At 41.0% G+C, this 22,254-nt stretch overlaps 1 long non-coding RNA gene across 1 annotated transcript in view; it reads left to right on the forward strand.

Moving 5' to 3' along the window:
• The first annotated feature begins 18,831 nt into the window (after positions 1-18,831).
• The window catches only part of LOC130171129 (uncharacterized), a 50,248-nt gene continuing 46,825 nt past the window's right edge, over positions 18,832-22,254 (forward strand). The window contains exon 1 of the long non-coding RNA XR_008828081.1: positions 18,832-19,242. This is a non-coding gene — a long non-coding RNA (uncharacterized LOC130171129). The remainder of the gene's footprint in view (positions 19,243-22,254) is intronic.

The raw sequence follows: 22,254 nt of genomic DNA on the forward strand, positions 1-22,254 counted from the left end.
GCCCAGAGGGTCAGAGCCGTGGAGCCTACGAGTGACTCACCTTCCCCCCGCAGCTCCACACACACCCTCCTGGGAAAGGCAAAGATCGGCGTTTCCCCCCAGGTCCCAGTTTTTACAGCTCAACCAAAATTCTCATGGCGCTAAAATCAATGTTGCCATTGTTGGGGCCAAACAGCACGTCCTGACCATGGCCAATGCAAAGAATTCCAAGTGGCAGGGCCTGCTGGCCTGTCGGGATCTACAGATTTGATTATGAGGAGGGCCAACGTTGTTTTTCAAGCCTATCACATAAAGAGGGTCTTGTTCAGCATCAGGACAATGGGACCTCTAAGTGGCATGTGAAACTGACCCGACTATGTGCAATAATTCAAGCCTTTGATTTGACAAATGTTTTTGTGCCTTCCTCCACATCTGCAAATACCTCCACTTTTCTGCACCCGCTCTTTTTTCTCACTGTTCCAGGAAGAACTGGCTTACATAAGACTTAACTCAGCCAATGGAAACAGGAGGGGAGAAAATGAAAAGAGCAAAAGGACTTTGGTGGAAAAAAAAAGAGAAAAAGAGAAAAGAACTCATCATGTTGGAGAGAAAATGTTGGGCACGCAGATAAGTTTGGCTGTTTGGCTTTTGTTGTTTGAATTAAAATAAAGGTTTCCTTCTCTGCTGTCACATTATATTAGTGGCAGCTGCGATGGCTGCTATCAGGCCTGCTCCTGGCTGCAGCTCTGTGTGGAGCGAAGCTGACGGTGTGTGGAAACTAACACAGGCACTGTGCTGTGACCGCGTCACCTGCAATCAGGCCCAGCAGCCAGCCAGATTAATCATGACAGTAGGCAATATTTCCGACATTATTAGAAGAGAAACCTAATATTTTGGGACATCAGGGATCCCGGTGCCGGTGTCCATCAAAGTGAGAGCCTTCATTTAATGCTCCTTGGATGGGTAACCCTGGCACTTAACCCCTTTTAGATATTCCATCTCTCTCCTCTCCTCCTCTCTCCACATACACACACACACACACACACACTCACACTCACACTCACACACACACAGGCACACATACAAACACGTATACAAGCTGATGGCTTATGATGAGGCATCCCTCCCAAACAGAGGTGATGCATTTATTCCCAACACAATTTCTCACTGCCATTACGCCATGTTTTCACAAAGCCAAACAAGAAATTGTACACCTATATCTGCCCTGTAACATCAGTCCTATTTGCTGGGGATTGTGCAAAGGGCTGTGAGGGTTAGTGAAAACAAAATGGACCTGCCACACCTGCGTACATGTGTGATTGTGTGTGCCAGCCGGGATGTTCACTTATTGTGTGTACGTGTATGGTGTGTGTGTATTCTTTACAGGTGTGTGTTGTGAGGCTTATGTCTGTTTGAAGTGTGTCTTATTGCACTTCTCTGTGCACATGTACTGCCACTTACTCTTTATATTTTGTTTTAAAGTGCGTGTGTGTGCGTTTGTGTGTGTGTGTGTGTGCGTGCGTGTGTGTGCGTGCATTGAGTTTGATTTGATGTGATCGTGTCTGGCATGTAGTGTGTGCAGGTGCTGTGAATCGTAGAGATCCTAATCGTGACTCACCCCCGCTCCTCTCCTCTGTTCCCTGGATGTTTCACCCCTCAGAAGGTCTGTCGATGGACAATGTGTTTGCATATGGATTAACAAATGCTCAGACACACATACACACATACACACACACACACACATACAAGTGAGGTACAAATAAAAAGCTACATGGTGTGTGTCAATACATATGATGCTGCATATATACTTATGGCAATGTAAGTGTGAGAGTGTGCCAATGTCTGGCGTTCAATGTAAAGCATATAGAGACTCAACAACATCAGTGAAATAAAGCGCTAAAGGGCCTAAAAAAAATTTCCTTACAAAACAGTTTTTTGAGAATAGAGACACCTGCATTTTTTCAGGATACATATTTAGCAACTCACATAATAATGTCACCATGGTCCAGTTAGGAGCTTTCAATCATATTACATGATCTTCCTCAGCAGATGGAGTTTTCTAATTGGTCATGGAAATATTGATGTTCAGCTTAGATTTTTATTCTGCCAACTCTAAGGAGTTCTCATCTCCGTTTCCTTGAAAGTCAAAAAACAGCAGCAGAAGAAATAATCTAATCACTAAGTTCATTTAGTAGCTGTTCTGTAGCATTTGATAATATCACATGTTATTCATCAGCAAATGGAGTTTGATATAGCATCTATATATATATAGTATACATTATTACTAGTATTATATGTAGAATGTTTTTTGTGCAGCATTTACAGATAAAAATCTTGGTTTTCTTCCAGTTTTGAGAGCCCTGCATATTTGCTATAAAAATAGCCTCACTGTGGTTTCTATCCATTGGCCAAAATTGAATATTGGCCAGTCAGGCAAATTGACTAATGTGATTTTGTCATCATTCAAACCCTGACTATTGCTGCCACGCAGACTGTTATTTTTTCCAAGCAACATAACTCTTGAAAACACTTTTTATGCACACATATAATCGGATGAATTTTATTTACATCTTAATTGAAACTGAAATCGTGCTACTGAAACGACTCCAGGTCTCCTCACATTTCTTAGGATTAGTTTAAAAATACAAACACAAACAGGGGCAACATGATGCCCATATAATATACACAGCTGAACACTGCTGAGCACTTCACCTACTATACTCACTCATTGACATCCATTCTTTGACCTTCTCTGCTTTTACAGTCTGTATACATACACTACAGTGAGATGCTGCATCAACGACAGAATGACATATCAATCATATTGATCCCCGAAACGGTGCTGTTTATTTGCTTGTCAAAGGACTCAATTGGCAATCAATGCACGGTTAGTTTCATTTTGCTCATTGACTGACCCCTCATTCTCAGAGCCTTGTTTAGAGGAGGAAAGGAGAGCGAGACAATGTTGTCCTGTTGGCGAGTGCCTCGGCTGTTTCCATCAGGGGGTTTGGGGTGCCTAATACACCATGGCGGTCCCCCATTTGTTTAATTTGTAAGGCTCTGACATCAATTGTTGAGCTTCATTTGCCCCGTCGAAACGTCACATGTCACCGCTAATGGGCCAAGCTGTGCGTGTGCGGTGTATGCATGTGAAGTGTGTGTCTGCATGTGTGTGTATGAATTCAGAGGGCCAGGGCCTGCATGCTTGTATATGTGTGTGTGTGTGTGTGTGTGTGTGTGTGTGTGTGTGTGTGTGTGTGTGTGTGTGTGTGTGTGTAAGTGTGAGCTGGAGAGTGTGTGGTTTGGAAATGTATTTAGTTTTCATCAGGGGTTGGTGATTCTCCAATGAATTTTTTTTTCTACTCATGAGACTAGACATGAACAGAGAAGAGATGAATAGTACATTAAAGTGCATATGGTGAATTTGTATGTCTAACAATTTAAACTAAAAAGTATATGAGTCTAGATTTGTGCAGACCTAGAGATTATGTTCAGTGACATCGTGTTAACCGTTTTAGTTCAAACTAAACTAAAATAATCAGACAAAAGAAAACAGTAATTGTTGGTCTTAGACACAACTGATGGCCTGATTACATTTTCACATAAATAGGCTTACATAAATCCTTCTGGCAATAAGGAACAGTTCCAGTTTTTGTCAACCTGTGTGTTATTCTTTATTATGACAACTGGTCATGACAACGGGAACATTTTGGAAATGCAGATTCCAACAAGAAAAATGTTGATAGGGGCCAGAAGCACAGTCCTCCTGCAGTTTGTTGCAATGCTGCAGCTACATAGATGTCAGTGGGATTTCTTTCTATCTTTTTTTTTGGTGAACCTTCAAAGACACGAGTTTGAGATAATTCCAGTTGCATTGAAGCTTTTAGGGAAGCTGTAGGAAACTTGCACTGCTTTCCCCGATCAACAGTAATCTTTGCAGGGGTTCCAAATCTACACAACGGGAGGTGGTAAGAACATTGTTGGACTAAAACATGATAATAACTCTCAGGTTGACAAATAACAGAGTCTCCCTTTAAATTGTGTGAATCAACATTAATCGTGCAGTGCAGATTAATTTAATATGACTGTAATTCCGAGGGACTCTGGGCTGTGTTGGACAAAGGAACAGATCATTAAGTTCTGCTGTTCTGGCTGTTCTGAACGAATTAATTGTGTTTAGTACTCAATGGACCTTCATGAGAACTCACATTTGCACAGATGCTGCATGTGCGTGATAATGACCAGTGTTCTGCTTGCTGCTGGAAACGATGACTTCAGAGAGATCTGCCACTGTGTGAGTCCTCGTCTGCTGCTGTGGTCCATTCCTTTCCTCAGGCTGCAGTGACACACCAACACACGCACACACGCACACTCTATACTACCACACATGAGCATATGCATGCCAGTATTAATACCCCCACATACATACACACACTAACACAGAGGCACGCACACATAAAACCATTAGTCAGACAGTGAAAAGCAAAGTGCAGAGATGGACAAACAGAGCGAGTGATGGCCCACGCACCACAGTGATAACCCTGCTGCATGACTCAATTCAGGGAATATGCCCAGTCACATCAAAACATGCTCTTTGTCACCAGGCCCCGAAAAACATGTTTGTCATGTTGCCCTCTGAGGGTTATGTGTTCCCCAGCTCGCAGGTCCAAGTATAATTATTCAGCATCTCAAAGGCCACCATTCATCTTCTCCTATGGCAAATCATCGCCCGGAAGTGATCTAAACATGACCGCGAAAACCTATCACAGAATATTTGAAAGCAAGGCGGGGGTGTTCAGGGGCATAATTCTGTTGTGAAGGGCTAATGCATTCACACCCACACAGATTGACTCACCCTGACAAAAGAGCCTCTTGTTGTCTATTCAGGGCAGCTGGGCAGGATGGCGAAACTTGGAATCCTTTGTAGGCCGGAAGAGAAGTCAGTCTTTGTCAGATTTTTACAGAGTATATTTTACCATACGCCTTTGCGCGGCCGGTCAGGCATTCAACGTTGCAACAAGGCTAAAGAAAGTTTGCATAGATTAGCAGTGTTATTGCAAATGTTGAGCCCACTTATGTGTTAATCAAGCCCTTTTGAAATGCAGGCCTTGTCTGTGTGGGAATTTTTTTTTTTTTTTGAAACCGTCTTCTGACACCGAGGCTGTTTATCTTTGTAAACTGCGAACAGGCAAACTGTGAATGAATGAGGCCTGTTAGCAATAGAGTGAAGATAAATCAAAGAAATACCAGTTTGCCTTTAAGGTAGTTAAAAGAACATTGCATTTTTGTTTCTCTTAGTCATGTGTTAAGAGGGGGACCCAGAGCCAAATGTGAATATAAATTGTTCAGTGTAAGTGGATATGAGCAGAAAATAAAGTGACAGCAAAAAGAAAAAAATTGAATTCATTATAGTAGTTATTTATTATTTATCCTGAATAAGACAAGATAATGTTTTTCAGAGAGGAATGGAAAAGAAACGATATCAATCCTGGTATGAGTTAAACCTGAATTAGTTTTAATTGCACTATATGGCCGCCCAAACATTACATCCATATGTGATTGTTGAGCTCATGTTCTCCTGGTTTCAGGTTTTCCACAAGGTTTTGGAACCTGGGTTGGAAGTTGAAAAACAGAAAACAGACTGTTGCTACAAACTTGGTGTGTGGACACAGGTGTCCATATAGTCCTGGCCTTATATAGTGTAAAATAAAAGGCAGCAGCTTTGCATTTGTAAATTATTATAAGGTTGCACCTTACCTGGCCTTTGCTTGTGAAAAACTGTATATGTGTTCCCATCTCAAAGACTTTCAGATTCACTCACTGAGGCTGGGACATGAGAAGTTTCTGACCTGTGAGGAGGTCAAGGTCATGGGAGCCAGAAGTGCAGCTTAATGCAAATTTCCAGCTTCCTGTACAGCTACTCTTTACAACACTGTCCCTTCTGTGTTGATACTTATTGCTTGTAGGTCAGAAACTTTTCATTTCCTGGTTGTCTTGAATGCACTAATAGATAGGGAGTATCCTTGCTGCCAATCAAAATGAGCCTTTTGCCCTCGGCTGGGTGGAGATTGTTGCAGTAGCACTGAAGCATTCTGTTTAGTTATTCAATTACCATAAAGGCCTGTTACCTCAAAACAAGTTTATTGAGTTATAAAAAATCTATTTTGCACAAAGAATGCACAGATATGTAAAACCTGAAACCCTGCCAAGTCTGCGACCTTTGGAATATTTTGACCATCAGGTTTTGGATATTAAATGTGCAGTGATTCGACTTATTCTGGTGCACAGGAAAGCAGTTTTAATAGTTCAAAATGGGCAAAGCACGAAAGCAAGAAAGAAAGAAAGAAAGAAAGAAAGAAAGAAAAGCAAACGACTAAAACCTCAGACACATGGAACTGCTAGTATGTCTCCATAATAGATATGTTTTCCCATGATGTTCTGCAACAATTTTTCCTCAAATTCGATTAGCTTAATCTAATATTAGTCTGAACACCTAACATTTTTCATTGTCTTCTCTGTAATTTCTCCACAGACAAAGAAAAAAGAGGAGTGCGGGACTTGAGACAATCAGCACAGGTGTGTGTGTGCGTGTGTTTGTTTGTGTGTGTGTGTGTGTGTGTGTGTGTGTGTGTGTGTGTGTGTGTGTCTGAGGACCACAGGTATCTATGCACGTGTCACTGTATACGGTATGTGTTGTGAGTGTGTGTTTCTCGGTTTTCCTCTGTGTGCACCGTGTTTTGTAAGAAACAAAACACACTACTGGCTGTCACAATGCATTTAGCGGCTCTCATCCACGGTGAAATGTTTAGTTACTCTGTCAAACATCTCTGGCACAGGCCCAAGTTGCAAATGAATGTATAGCTCCTATGCACCTTGGTGATTTGTTATCCAAAGGACTGTTTAAATAAGGCATTTAGGCAGTGGTGTTAATCTACCAACAAAGGCTCAGCTGTTTTTAGCAGATGCAATGGCTGTCAAGAGTCTCGGCTGGAAGTGCATCTATTCATGCACAGCTGAGTCACATCAGTCCTACACACACACACACACACACACACACACACACACACACACATACACACACACACTTGGCAAAAAAACCCCACAGAGTTTGGCTGTGGTGCTTTGGCACTTGAAACGTGATGAGTCTGAAGACATGAGACTTAATGTGAGTTTGGGTCAGAACTAAGACACTTTGAATTCTGCCTTAAGTGTGAAACGAGGCTGTGTGTGGTCTGGTGACATGCATCTGTGGAAAAGGATGAGTTTAAACCAGCTATTTCTTTTCAGGGTGATAACAAACCGTTGCAGTGTGTGTATCTGAATGACCCACAGAATATATACACTGACTTCATTTTGTAATTATTACTCTAGTGTAAGAATACTTACAGACGAGCAGCACATGACTTTTATCAGATGTTCTCAAATATTTCCTCCTCCATTTCAGCTGACTTGTTATTACGTTAGACTATATGAGTTACTGTTCTTTGCTACAGTGGTTTGAATGAAGAGCGATGCATCACTGCTCTTGTGACTTATATTTATGTTAACATAAGTATGATGCTGATTACTGCTGGATCTCTTTGAAAAAACACATTTTTTTATGAATGAATGCAGTAATGTGATAACTGAATGAAAAAAGCATGAAAACAATTATATAAATCTTAAAAGTGTTGCCTTAAGACGGTCCATGACAGTGTTTGAAATCAAACTGATGGTTAATGACTGTGATCTTTGAGCCCTGATTACTTTCATTGCTGTCAAGCTGGAAAAATAAATGCAGCAGTTTATGCAGTTTAGGAATTCATTTTGATTACATGGAAGGTTTGAGGCTGTTCAGTCAGATCAGCCTAGACGAACCCAGCATTCATCCAGATTTCATCTGCATCATCTGAATGATGGTGTGTATATGAAGATTAATATAACTCTGCACCCATGGCATTTAAAACAGATTAAGGCCCAAAAGGTGGTCCTTAGAGGAAACTACGCAATATATATTTTGTTTTTCTCCTGTTGTGATAAAATGTGCAACGCAATCGGCAAAATCCCGGGTCTGACTGTTGGTGTAATGTAGCGACGCCCCAGCAGAAATGTTTGTTCACCCCTCGGGTCCTTCAGTAAATCTCTCATTCCTGTGTTGTATCTGTAGACGAATTGTGCATTCAAAACCTTCACTGAAAGGATGTTATAGATTGGGTTATAGCAACAGTTGCTTTTGATGATGATCATGAATGCAACCTTTTTACGTGTTGTGATGCTTCTAGCAAATTAGCTTATTTTGAAATCAGCATGTTTCATATTAAAACTCCGGTGGCAGGAATTCCCGCATTTTTCTTCCCTTTAGTGACTGGCAACAGATAACAGATAACAGATAACAGAAACAGCCTATAAGAAGCACAATGGCTCCTCTTCAGCTGGAGCTGGCCTACATAGGGCTGCGAGGGCTGCTCGCTGAAGTGATGGCACTTACAGATGTAATTCCACTTTGAACAGACTTATTTCTTGAGAAAATACCACATATATTGGATTTGAACTTGTGTTAAATTCAACCACATGGGCTGAACAGTTTCATAATGATAATCAATTGGATTAGCGTTTGCCTAGTCCGTGGTGCTGACAGAAACATAGGGCTGATTTAAGGCGAGGCTGGTGTCCCTTGTGGGTTTGTCACATGTTCCACAAAGTATATGAATCAACTTAAATAATCTAATGAATTCAAGATTAGATTAGTGTTTAGAAATCAGAGCAAGATAAGCCTCAATTGTGACACTAAATTTCAGAGCTGGTGTGCTCAGTGCCATAACAAAAAATTTCAGTGCTTGGAGCCTTTCATGTTTGCATGTCTTAAGAATTTAAAGCTGCAATATACAAGTTTTTGACAGAGCATCCAGTGCCACAAATTGTTGATGGTATGCAGCAAAATTGACTAATCAGTTTGATCTTTAATATCTTATTTCCTCAAAGTTATAAAGTGCAGCACTAGCATTGTTACACAACAGATGCAACTGGAGAAAACCAGAAAACCTAGATCATTTCTTCCCCTTTAGCAGTGTATATAAATGTTGAAAGAACATGTTTTTAGTGTTTCAGTCCACTTTATTGATAGATACAGCAACAAGAACCAGGCAAACCGACTGTGTTGCCCTGGGCGAGATTATCCAGATGATTTCTTTGGTAATGAGATGGAAAAATTTTATCTTCCTCTGTTTGGGTCACAGTAAATGTTTTGTCAAAGCAGAACGCTGAATGGAAATCCTGTTTTTACCCACTGAAATGATGAAAAAATAAATATCAAGATGAGGAATTATTTTTATCAAATAATTGCTTCTTCGTGTTTTCTATCATAACATGTCGAATAATAATTCTGCTGACACGTTAAGAGTAGAGGCAAACTTTGTGAGCGCTGCGGTTTCAATCTGCCAAATTCCCTCAAGCCAGTGTCAAATCTCCATCGGGTCGGGTGGAGATGCACACCAGCTTGGCACAGCAGCAACACAACTAAAGTGTGCCATACCAAGTCAGAGGGTATACGTGAGAGAGAACGACGAGAAAAAAAGTTCACAGAGAGGGAGAGAGAGTGAGATTTGCACAAAAGGTGGCTCATTTGTTCTCTTGACGGCCTCCTCTCTCCTGGCCGTCTGTGTCAGACCCTATACCCGTCCAGCTGTGTGGCCAAAGTTCAGAAAAAGACCCTAAGGTGTTTTCTGATTGATCCAGCCAACAAACAATGAAGACTGTGTGTCTCGTGCGCCGTTGCCATCTCAGTGTGGGTCAGAGAGCTAGCCATCTTTGCTCCCTCTCCTGCAAACAGTTGACACATCATGATGAGTGAAAGGTGTGCAGAGAGTGAGGGAGCAGGAGCAGCATGGTGGGACTGATGGTACGTGACAGAGAGGTGGAGAGAGAGCTTTGTTTGGGTCTGAGCGTGTTGCAGCGCTGCCTAATTGAAGGATGTTTTAATGCTGTCGGAGGATGGCAGGTTGGAATAATCATAGCTATTTGTTTGCGCAGCAGACACCCCGATTGACTTTTAATGGCTACAGCCTGTGTAGCGTTTCCAAGTGCCGTGGTGAATGTGACTCTCATTACTGTGTGGAAAACATTTGCTCATCTTTTCTGCTTTCCTCTCTTGGTTTACATGAAGATACTGGATTGTACATAATTGATGAGGCAGCAGGGTGGCTTGTTGGTTTCGAGAGTTTCGCTGTGACTTCAGAGCTGCAGAGTTGATTCCTGGGTCTGACTCCGATTTCTAAATCTGACCATTCTGCAAATTTGGCAAACACAAATATGTTTTGAGTGAGAGGCAAGATTCTGTAGGAATTCAGTACACTGTCAGAAGATTTTGTAATTAAACATATTCATAGTGTGGCAAAACAGTTTTCGGCTGTCTCTCTGAGTGGAGCTGGTTCAGGCATGATCATATTAAAAATGTTTTCTGAGCATTTCCTTTCAACCTTTTAAATTAACTAAGCAAACTATGACTTTTTGTTTGCTTTTTTTAGTTATCAACTTTAGAGTTAATTTGCCTTGATTAAAATAGATGTTTCAGTAAAACAAAGATAATTCCACACAACTTCTACTACAACTTCCTATTTTTGTATAATTATGACCATTGTTTTTATTGGTTTTCGGATGTATTCACTTTTGGTTTAACCTTCACATAAAGTAATTTGGATAACTGGCAAAATTGTTGGCTTTTCTTTCTGATAATCTGAAAGTTTGTTTCTTCTCCTGTCAGACTTGTTGTACTGGCTGAAGGGATGTCACCATATTTTCACATCTCACCAGTAACTAAGAAAAGGAGATGGTCAGAGCTATTCTACAAAAATATGACCCAAGTTGAATAAACCAAATTAAGCTTTAAAATTAAGTCCTAATGCACACGCCTTGATGTTTCCCACATTCTATAACTCCCTTTGCTGCTTCAAAAAAATCAACACATGTACCACTTTGTTTGAGAATACGAAAGCATCGTCTCCAGGCAATTATTAACATGCTGACTTTAAAAGGGGCACCAGTTTATTCATTGAGAGATAAGTTTTGCCTGACCTTCTCTGAGGCTGGGTCAGGGGTCACACCACTAAAGGGGACATAAAGATGGCTGCTGCTACTGCTGCTGCTGCTTCCGCCTGTCTTCACTTCAGCCTCCAAGGCAGAGGCTTCCTGTTTGCCGAATTAACAACAAAAGCTGCCTTGTTATCATGCATTATTACTACCTAGCACATCTTAGGGAGTCCTGAAGTCAGGGCGACTGGGTGGGGGATGAGGGGCAGGTCCTGTAATCCGCAGCTGCAGTGGGGGGTCAATTTAGCTGGAATGGAGCCTTTTTTTTAACTCACCAGTCCCCCCTCAGTTCCTAATGGGGCATTGATCAGTTGGTGGAGGGAGGAGGGTGGTGGAGAGTAGTGCTGTTATCTCCTTAAAGACATAATACACAGGTCACATCATTCTGAGGCTCTGACTGTGGAGAATATTGCCTGGAGGGTGCATGGGAACTGGGAAAGGACAAAATCAATGTGCACTGCAGTTAACGGCATCCTGCAGAAAATACCATTACATAGGTTTTACATGCATATTGAAAATTTACTTCAAAAATATATCAAGGACTATGTTTTGTACATAAAAATCATAATTTCTATTGTTTAAATGAAATGCTAACATCACTGCACAACCGCACCAGGGAGCTTGGATACACACACACACACACACACACACACACACACACCCACACACACACACACACACACACACACTGTACTGGTGTTTAATTACATTAATATGCAATATCACTCGTTAGTAGCTCTTTAATTATGAATGAAGATGTAATGACACGACCATTAATATTTAATTAAAGGGCAATAAAGTGTTATTTGGCAGCATTACAAAACTAGACACTAATAAAGGAATGTCTTTAGCCAGTAATTATCAGAGACAGAAGAGCCCTGTGTCTCTTAAAATTTGACTGTATAAAAAGGTAAATACAGAGGACACACAGAGGTCAAAAGTGTGTATAAATTTGTGTGTCGACACTGACTTCACACTTGTCAGGTTCTGTGAGATTAAAACCCACAGAACGGCTAACGGCACTAAAGTAGAACAGCCTGATCAAGCTGCAGCGAATCTGTTATCTGTGCCTCTTACCTGCTCAATGCAAAACACAACGTGACAGCAACCTCACAGATACAAATAACAGGAAAAAAGGAAATGAATGGGTGTCTATAGAGATGGTAAAATCCCACCGGAACACTGAATATCCTTTAATGTGGTAGCCTGCAGGTAGGTAAACAACGCACTGGGTCAACACAGTCAGCCTCTCTGGGCACCAAGAGTTCAATACACTCAGTTTATTTCCGCTCAGTTTCCTCAATGAATAACATTTGAGGAAGCTTCATGTGACGTCATTCTCACTCTGACTTTTCTTATGTGCCTCTTTTGATATAAATTGTCATCACAATTTATTTATTAATTCTCAGAAGCAGTCGAGGGGCCCGAAGGGGCCAAGTAGGCAGGATTGTGTCCAAAGTTTGCCCAGGCAGGAATGCATGATGCCAGCAGGCACCACACAATGCTCAGCAGCAGACACCCATGCGGTGACATTGAGATGCTAAAGCTGTAGCTTGTTTACACAAGTTTCCCCCTTTTCTCCTCTCTGTAGCCACCATTTAGTCAGACAATAGACACAATGTGGCCCTCATCTGTGAGTGGGCCGGGCTGACAAGGCGAGCAGTCTGCTGGGGTACTCTGGTTTGCTCTGGAGTGGATGTTTACATCAGTGGGAGGAAGCATTGTTTTAACCTACAAGGCCATAATACACACACAACTTTCTGAGCAAATGAAAATGTTTATGATTATAACAAACAATCATTTTCACTACACCTTTGATCATTTTGTTTGGTGCCATAAAACGCTCTCTCCACAGGGGGGATTTCACTTTCTACTTTCTAATTGCTAGCCTGACTGTTTCACCTTAAAATTGAAATTTAACCTTATTGCTGGACAACAATGTTGAAATTTGCTCAAGATATCTTCAATGACAACATTTGACAACTTCCATTGCCAATATTTGTAAAATTCTTTCTTTCTACAAAACCTGTGCATGGCATGTAAGGTTAGTAATAGTGGTAATGGTCATGGCTAATAATCTATCTGTAAGATATGCTCAGGGTTAGACAAATGAAGCACTTGGTTAAATGAGCTATTTGTAAGTTTTGCTGTTGATACGAAGCCAATGTAAGCATTAACAGCTGTTTACTTACAAGTCTAGAAGAATCGCTGCGAGCTCAGAAAAAAAATGTACAAATAGCCTCTTTCAAGTTAGGAGAAGGTGGTCATCACAGCTTATAATTTAAATAAGCAAATGTTAATTGCAGGGACACGAACTTCTCCTGGACTACAAACTTTGTCATGAAAGTCAGGCGTGCTATACAGCCATCCACCACACTAACATTACTTTCTGGCTTGCTACATGAGGAGCACACTACTTCCAGTATGAACATTGGAACTGAATGTAAATCTTGAGGGTGTGCAATTTCAATTTGTAAGGATACTGCACTGGCAAATCCACATGTGCCAGCATGATAGGATATACTTTTCCTCCATTTGATTAGAGAACAAAGATTGAATGATAAAAACATATATACATGGAGAGTCAGAAAACATTCAACACTAATGCTATTGTTCTACCACTGCCTGCCTCTTTTTTTTTTGCACCTGTATGAGTTGTATCCTAAACGCGTACATCTCCAGGCCAACTGCCTACAGATTGCAGGGCTGACACGCAGCCTCACAGCTCCCTCGGTGTATATTAAGTCCAGCTAATGAGCTGGTCAATGTGACGAGAGGCGGCCGTGATCGATGTCCCCTCTGAATTGATGTGCTCTGCCAACGAAGGACACTGACCCACCGAGAAATGTTGATGAAGTAGCAGCCTGGAAGCTCACTCTTCCTCACAGGCTGTGAGGAGCCTGTGAACACAACTGTGAGGATGGGGGTCATATAAGTGGACATTTGCAAGTTATCACCATCATTTTACATTTAAGATGAATACTGTGAATTTTCTACAAGCTAATAAAACTAGTGTGTCACTGTGGCTGCCTTCGTAGAATATCATGATAGTTATCTAGGAAACTTATAACAGAAGATTGATTTGTTTTCAAATAGAAGCAATATGCGTTATGTTATTCAAAATAGCCAAAGTTGAAAAAAAGGATGGTTTCAGTATAGGTACCCAAATTCTGTATAAAATAGATTCAACTATACACAGCCATTATTGAAAATTTTACAGATTTCATCTTCTCTTTCTGTATGTCACTTTCCTCTTCTCACCTGTGATGCATGTGAAAAAATGTGATTATTCGACATGAAAATCCCACTTTTTAGAGTATTTCACACCTGTAAATAATTTATTTTTGCATTGTTTATATCTTAACTAACAATTTCAGCAACAATGGGATCTGTACATTTCAGATTATTAAAGTTTGCACTCATGCACATACACCACAGAGTAGATATGTACAATAGTTAGCCTTTAAAAGAAATTATGGCCAGTAGTATAAACTGAAATTGTGTTTTCTTAATGATGTAAAACTTGATATGCAGCTCAGCTTCCTTCATCTTTGTCTAATCACAAACAATTTATGAATATCTCTGCTTTTGCTAACTTCAGGCCCAGTGGAAGACACCGGGCTGAATCTGCATATAGTAATCATCAAAAAATTCCCCAGCAGAATATATTTGCATAAGATTATTACTCATTGGCAGTGACCCCGAATAAGGATGAGCCACATTACTAATAGGCTTCTCTTAATGCTAATATATAAATCCTGGGATATATATCCGCTTTGACATTAATGACTAAATGTTACTTCTCAGCCTTGTCGCAACGATGATCAAAAGTACTTCACTTCACTTTTTTCCCTCCTCTCTTTAAAATTTCAGTTCTGTCTTCCTTTTCCAACTAATATTGTGGATAAAAGATTTCTGTATGTCAGGCTTAAAGAGGGGAAATTATTCAGTGACTCTGGCAGAGAAACTTTTCGAGGCACTGCGAGAGGGACGGCTCTGAAGTTGTGGGTGGACTTTGAACTTGGTGTAATTGTAATGTATCAAATAGTTTGGGGAAAGTATAGAGGTTTCTCCTCACTGGATTTGAAATATTCCATTTTAAAATAATACTGATATTACAGCTGTTTGCTATGTGTCGTGATTCATGTGTTGGACTGACAAGTGTGCTGTGCTCGCCATCTCTTTCTCTTCCATCTTCCATCTGGCCTTTCTCGGTCTCTACCGCACATTAACCAATAAAGATGAAATGCCTTAAAAAAAAAAAGAAAAAAAAAAAAGCCTGTGTCCCACCCGACTCGTCTGCCATCCTCAGGTCCTGTTCAGTATGCAGCGCGGGCAACAACTCAATTAACCAGAAGCCCCTAGCCATCACACCAGCAGGCTGCCTCATAATATTTCCCATAATGTTTCATCCAATTTGGAGAGTTTGACGTTTACCCCCTGCAGGACTGCAGCGAGAGACAATGACTGAAGGCAAGGGGGGCACTGAGATGGTGGTGTGTGTGATTATGTGTGTGTGTGTATGTGTGTGTATGGTGATGAGGACTGGAAATCATCGCCCAGGCCTGTAGGTGAGCATGTATCATAACCCACCTTTTTTTTTTCAATAACTCCTCCAAAACTTTGCAAGTGTCAGTACATAGTTCTTTTTTTTTTCTTCAAATTCTTGTACATAAACTTAACAGTCCACAAAAAGTAGAACGGGTATGTATATATGTGTGAGAGAGAGTGTGTAAAAATAATTTTGTGAAATATTGCACACTCTGCAGAGGTAATAGACTGCTGAGGTAGGGGGTGTTTATAGCACAGTACCATTGGATAAAGATAATGTTTTAGCAGAGTTTCACAGGGCTAGCAGCCATAACATCCTCCACTCTGGAGCAAGACTTTTCAGAAGACAATTTTAAGGCCTTCTGTCATTAGCATGACCCTCCTTTTACCTCTCTACCCCCCGCCAACCCTCCCTTTTTCTCTCTGTCTCCCCCGCTCTCCCGGACAGAACAGGACTCTACAGCTCCTAAGTGACAGCGGAGGAGTCACCCCGGTGGAACTGATGCCCCCGATCAGCGATGGGCTGGAAAAGCATAAAGACAGAACAGAACGGGGCGGAGGTGGGGGGGGGGGGGGGGGGGGGGGGGGGATAACGCTGAGACAGCAGTTTCCCCAACCCACAGACGGAGAGAGAGGGCAGTGGGGTAGAGGGAGGGAAGTAGATAGAGAGAGATAAAGAGGGGCAGGAAGAAGAGGGAGGGGTCTCATTTATGATTAAAAGATAGTCCAGATAATCCTGTGAGCCTGGCCCATCACTCTCCTTTAAAATGAGGTTCTAATGGCACCCAGGGAGGAAGGGGAGGCTTGGGTGTCATTAACCAGAATCTCTGAGTCCTTAACCCAGGGTAGGGTACCTCTCGCCTGGGGAAAGAGACCACCTAAGCTGCCTCGGAGCTGTGGATAATGGTGAGGAGTGTGCATTGTGTGAGAAATCTGTGCATGTCTGTTGTTGAGTGTTCAAACTGTGTGTCTGCTCAGGACTACAAAATCATCAAGTTGAGCTACAAAGATTAGAAGATGTTGTGTGTAACGTACGTCACTATATTATTGTGTATGTGTGTATCGATGGTATGTGCGCCACTGTGTCCGCCATTGCTGCGTCTCTCTTCAACATGTCGCTCCTAATGAGTAGGTGATTAACGATAATGTATCTCATTAGTTAAAACAGGTTTCATAATGACACAGTGCTACTAGAACCACCACTCTGCAGCGGTTCTCACAGCTGGCTACACTCTAGATGAAGCTTCCTTTGCAGCTTTCATCATCCTTCACAGGAAAAAGGGTCAAAGTTAGATTTGGATGTCTATAGTCTTGATAATGTTCTTTTTTCTCTAGTCTTTTCTTTTTCAAGCCGAAATTTGGAAAGCAGTACTTGTCCAAATGTTTTTAGTGAAATATACCTTGTTTTTTTTGTTTTTTTTTTACCAGATTGGTTTAAGAACAATTTTCACACTCACAAGATATGATTTCTGCTACTTGAACACATGTTGACACACTGGAAAATGTTTCTTGTCAAATGAACTGAAGAAGAAATGGGGCAGAAACACAAAAGGCCTGTTGATTATGTGCTGCAGTGATATGAGCATTTGGACTGCATAACATTTGCACTGCAATGGTATTATTGTCAATCAGATTTTCATATAAGTTTTTTATGTATCATTATTCAAATCTTGATGACTCATTCTGGATTAAAGGTTTGTACTGTATTGAATATCAGCGTTCACACTTCTCTGACAAAACCCACTAAGAACACGGCACAGGGAGCATTTTCCTATTGTCTCTCCACCAGCATTCCCTCTGTCCTTTCTTTATCCATCTTAAATCTTCACCATCAGTATCTTTCTCTTGTGGTTCTCCGCCCTGGCCTCCTTCACATCGATCCCTCTCCTGTCCTGTAAGGGCAAAGCGCTGCAGTCCTTTGCCAGCCTGTCTTACAGTCTGGATCCAGAGGAATGCTAATAGTTTGCAACCTGACCCGTTGTCTCTCCTGTGCTACCCAAACAGGGCAGCCCAACCATCCTGAAACCAACACCATGAATGTTTCCATCACTCATATTGAGATATCAGTATCTTTATAGTTAGAAATCATCCATATTTTACCAGCCCTTCCCCAGCTGCCCCCATAACTCTCGAGCAACAGATCCGTCTTATTTTGGGGCCTGTATCTACACAGTGTTTCAGTCTGAAAGAGGATACACAGAAGCGGTTGACATGATGCCAGTGGAGGAGACACACTTGATAGATCATCAATCATGATGTACAGCGCTTTCCATTTTTGACAACATTTCAACAGCTTTGTCGACTTACTGCTAAGGTGCAAATCACTTTTAGCTGATTTTCTCCATCAGCAAAGTCGACTATATCAACATATCATGTAAAATTGATCTTGAAATAGTTTTTATCTTTTGCTTTTGTATGATTATGTTGTTATTTTACCTATTGTAAGTATTTCATAGTCATTGTTTTATCGGTGTGTTGCTAAACATTGTGGTTTCACTTATTCAATGCAATATTCTTGTGGTGCTCTGTGTCTTATCATTAGTTTTTCTTTTTGACAGCACTTTGTGCTAAACACATACAGTTTTTCTGAGTTTGTCAAACCCATCAAATGTAAGCACACTGTATGTTGTGAATAGGCTATCATGTTTTATGTTATATTTAGATTTATGTTCAGGGGTAAAGCAGTGAGAGGAATAGCGGAAATGAGAATGAAATTTTACATGATTGCTGTTGGTTGAATACGATTGACAGACTATTTCTTGAGTCTAAAACAATATTAACCTTCGTTGCAACAGAGTTAGCACTTGTAGTAAACTAATTCACCGTAATAATGCGAATGAAACCGTATTCCAGTGCCTCAGTTGTCTTTTATTATTAAACCCAGTAATACGGTGAACCTCAGAGTAAAATGGCGTCCACCTTCTCTTCTACTCAGGGTATAATGAACACCTAAAAAACTGAGACTGAAATAATATGTTATAATGTTTAATGTCAATTTATAACCTCTTACGCATCAAAAAATAATAAACAATACATGTGACTATGTTTATTCAGGAATTTGTACAGGTGTGATGGTAGATGTGTCAAAAAAGGGGAAGGGGGCCCACTGCAGATGTACAGGGCTCCGAGTTTTGTGCTATGCCACTGTTTGTTATCTACAGTTAAAAGCTCTGACAGTGGATATCACCTCCTCTGTGACTAGAGACAATAAAGAAAATATTTTAAATGTACCTCCAGAAATCTCAGAAATGGATATCCCAAAACATGGGAAAATACAAGCAAAACGAACATGACTAAACACCATCAGAAAATATTTGACTTTTGTAATTTTGGGTGAACTGACCCTTTAAGCACAGTGCCGCCAGCTTAGCATGGGACATCTAATTAACGTTACTAGTTACACCTGTGCGTTTTGGGTTATATGACAAGTCAAAACGCCATGTAAAACCGATTGTGTTATAGGTACAGTAGTTTGTATAAGGTAGTTTGTATGCGGCTAGGTCAGTTCATAATCAGTGTCTCGGTACAGTTAATCTGGAAGTAACAGCAGGACCTTTTGCAACGGTCAACAGGAGTATTTGCGGAATCAATATTCAGATTTTTCCCCGGTACTTCACGTTACAGAGAGATATCACAACAGCAACACTGGTGAGTAATATCACAAATGTTATTTTTGTGTCAATGTAACACATGTGTAGACCTAACTTAGCTAACGTTAGCCTTAGTTAGCGTAAGCTACCTTAAAAGCTAGCTAACGTTAACTAGCTAAGTTAACCTTGTGTGGGGTAATAGGTGCAAAACAAACAGGAATTGTATCTGCCTCGTTAGTTAAGGCTAACATTAGCATATTTTACGTTAGCAAACTTTGGTTTACTAACACATTTTATTTGAACAACTAAGAAATGCTGCCCCGCTACACTGTCCGTTATGTTGTTTTATATGTTTTTATACCCACATTTGACTGCAGGATATTTCTTTAGTTTTAGAATTTTGTGTTGCAATAATGTGTTGAGTGAGTGTTTTTGTGTATTGCTCACTTTGTTGTTTTTCTGTGCCTCCTCTGTGCCCTGGTTTGTATTTGAACATCACTTGAATATCACTTGGACACAGAGTTTGACATGAAGTTGTAATTGAGGCACAGTAGACGGGTTTTTATGGTCTTTTATATTCCATTCAGTATGTTTCAAGGAGCTTTGACTGAGGGTTACGATGAGCCTAAACTTCATCTGCTGTACTGGCTATAGTCAGACTTCATTTCTGTATTGCCATAGAATAGCATGAGACATTTTTTGTGCCTCTACAAACAGTGAGATAACTGTGATCATGGAAGCTGTATTAAGACCTGCAGTCTAACAGCATGAACGTTAAGATACAATATGTCCATGAGAATATTTGTAGAGAAAAAAAAAAAAACATTCAGTGTGCTTCTGACTGGTAATTATCTCTATATGAGATTTTCCAGTTTAGTGTCTGCATCAGTGTGGGCAGGGAGGAAACAGTCACATGGTGCTGAGGACTCTCAGTGTGTCTGTCCAGGAGGCCACACTGGACAGGCTGTTTGTGTGTTGGGGGTTGTTGACAGTGGGGGGAAAACCCTTTTAGCACGTTCATAAAAGCAGCATTTAGCATTGTCACAACAACTGCTTAGGAAAGGCAAGCCTCCATTAAACAAGGGCAATGATGCACTACAAAGCCACAACCCCTCACCTCACCCTCTGTGTAACTTACTGCCTGTGTTGTATGCAGTTCCTGGTACACAGCAGCTTGAGAGAGTTTTTCTGAGTGATTTCCAGTGTGAAGTTATGGTGTTGATTAGCGCAGTGACAGGTGCCATGATTAAAATGGCTGATAGTAATAGTGCAGCATTCATGCATTGACAACTTTGCTCTGCATGGCTTTGTGAGTGGTGATGTATGACACCATTAGGGTAACCTCAGGGCCCTGGAGGACACTTATCTCTCTCGTCACGTCCTTCACACTTCCCATTCTCCCTCCAACAAAAGGACGCCTGCTCCCCAGTCTGCATGCTTATGAATTGTGTGTGTGCGTATGTGTGTGCAATATGTCTGTGTATCTCTTCACTGTCCATATCTGGTATTCAACATGAATACTGGTGTGTAGTATGTTTTTATTACATTTGTTTTGATTTGTAAACTGGTGTCAGGTTTAGGCATTTTGAATAGTACAGAGGAGGTCATTGTAGGCGATCAGTCTGCCCCTCACTTTTCCTTATCAAAATATAGCCGAATTTTCAAAAAATGAATGTTGATTTCTTTACCCTCCAGCATTGAGTCATACACTGTAATCATACAAAATTTAATCTATATCCATGTCATAAAAACTTTTACATCTGTTACATTTTCTGACCATATTCATTTATTCATTGATACCTTGTCTCTGAAAAAACTGTGCACTGGAGGTGTTGTACATCGTTTCTGGAATGTCAAGGGACCTATAGGATGCTCATTACATGGAGAGGGAGGGACTTGACTGACCTTTCATTTTAGGAGCAGGTAGCCCACACATTTGTGTGCTTTGGGTGGGTGCAGTTAATCTGTAGGGTATATTAGACAGAAAGAAGTCATCGTTACGCATGGTTACAATATGCTTCTGTATATCCTATGCCTAAACACAAGATGTAAGCAAGTCCTTGTGAAAAATCACAGCCCCCTCATTCATTTCAGTGAGGCTTCTGCATTGGAAAATTTTGGTGCCATCGCAGGGGGTTCTGGCAAGAGATAAACCTGGCTCTACTTTTGTGCAATGCAAGTGCAGCATCATCTGGCAAGGCACTGCATTGGCTGATTTAAATATGTGCAAGGAGATATTCCTGGTGGATAACTTTGTAATGTGAATGCTGTATTTCTCAGTTTGCCTTGTGATTGTTGTGACGGAGGATAAAATGATTGTCACTGTGACAACTTTGACATCTTCTTGAGTTGTTAAATCCTGTCTCATAAGTTATACACAATTCTGCAGTCTTTTAGTGTCTGGCAAGCCTTGAAACTCTAACCAGCCTTTCAGGATTTGGGTTCATTGTCTCACTGGTACCTGAAACATGTTTTTGTTTGTCTTTTGTCTAAACGGCTGATAAGTCAACAGACAGGTTTCTGTTGCTTGCTACATTACACTCAAAGGTTTTAAAGAGCTCAGGTTGATTCCTGTAACTATGATTACAATTAACACAGTACTCACTGTTATGATTAATATATTGCCTCGAAATGTAGCATGTCTGTTTGTGCTCATGATGGTGTACAAAATGCAAGATAATTGTAAACATGTCTTCATGCCCATGGGGCCTGTCTGTCGTGCTGCGCTGGGCAAATGTTTGTGAGAACACCTCTGTAAACATGCACATCCTTGGGGGGGTTCAGCCAAGGGGTGGCTGACACCTAACGCACACCCCTCCACCACTGATACTGCAGTCATGTCAACGGAAGTGTAAGGCAATACCCAGTTTTCCTAACAAGTTGAACCCAGCCGGAGGCACCCTGGCATCCTGAGACTCCAAACATGTCCCCTCCCCACTTCAAAAATACACACACCCTTATTTTTGGCGGCATGCAACCCCTTAATTATTTCAGTGGGCTGAATTTGAGACGATTGGGTTCTTAAGGTTTTGCGGAGGGCATGGAGTCAAGATACTGAGGAACAGCAAGA

Source organism: Seriola aureovittata, chromosome 6 (genome assembly GCF_021018895.1).
Source record: "Seriola aureovittata isolate HTS-2021-v1 ecotype China chromosome 6, ASM2101889v1, whole genome shotgun sequence".
In the NCBI taxonomy this organism is placed as follows: Eukaryota; Metazoa; Chordata; class Actinopteri; order Carangiformes; family Carangidae; genus Seriola; species Seriola aureovittata.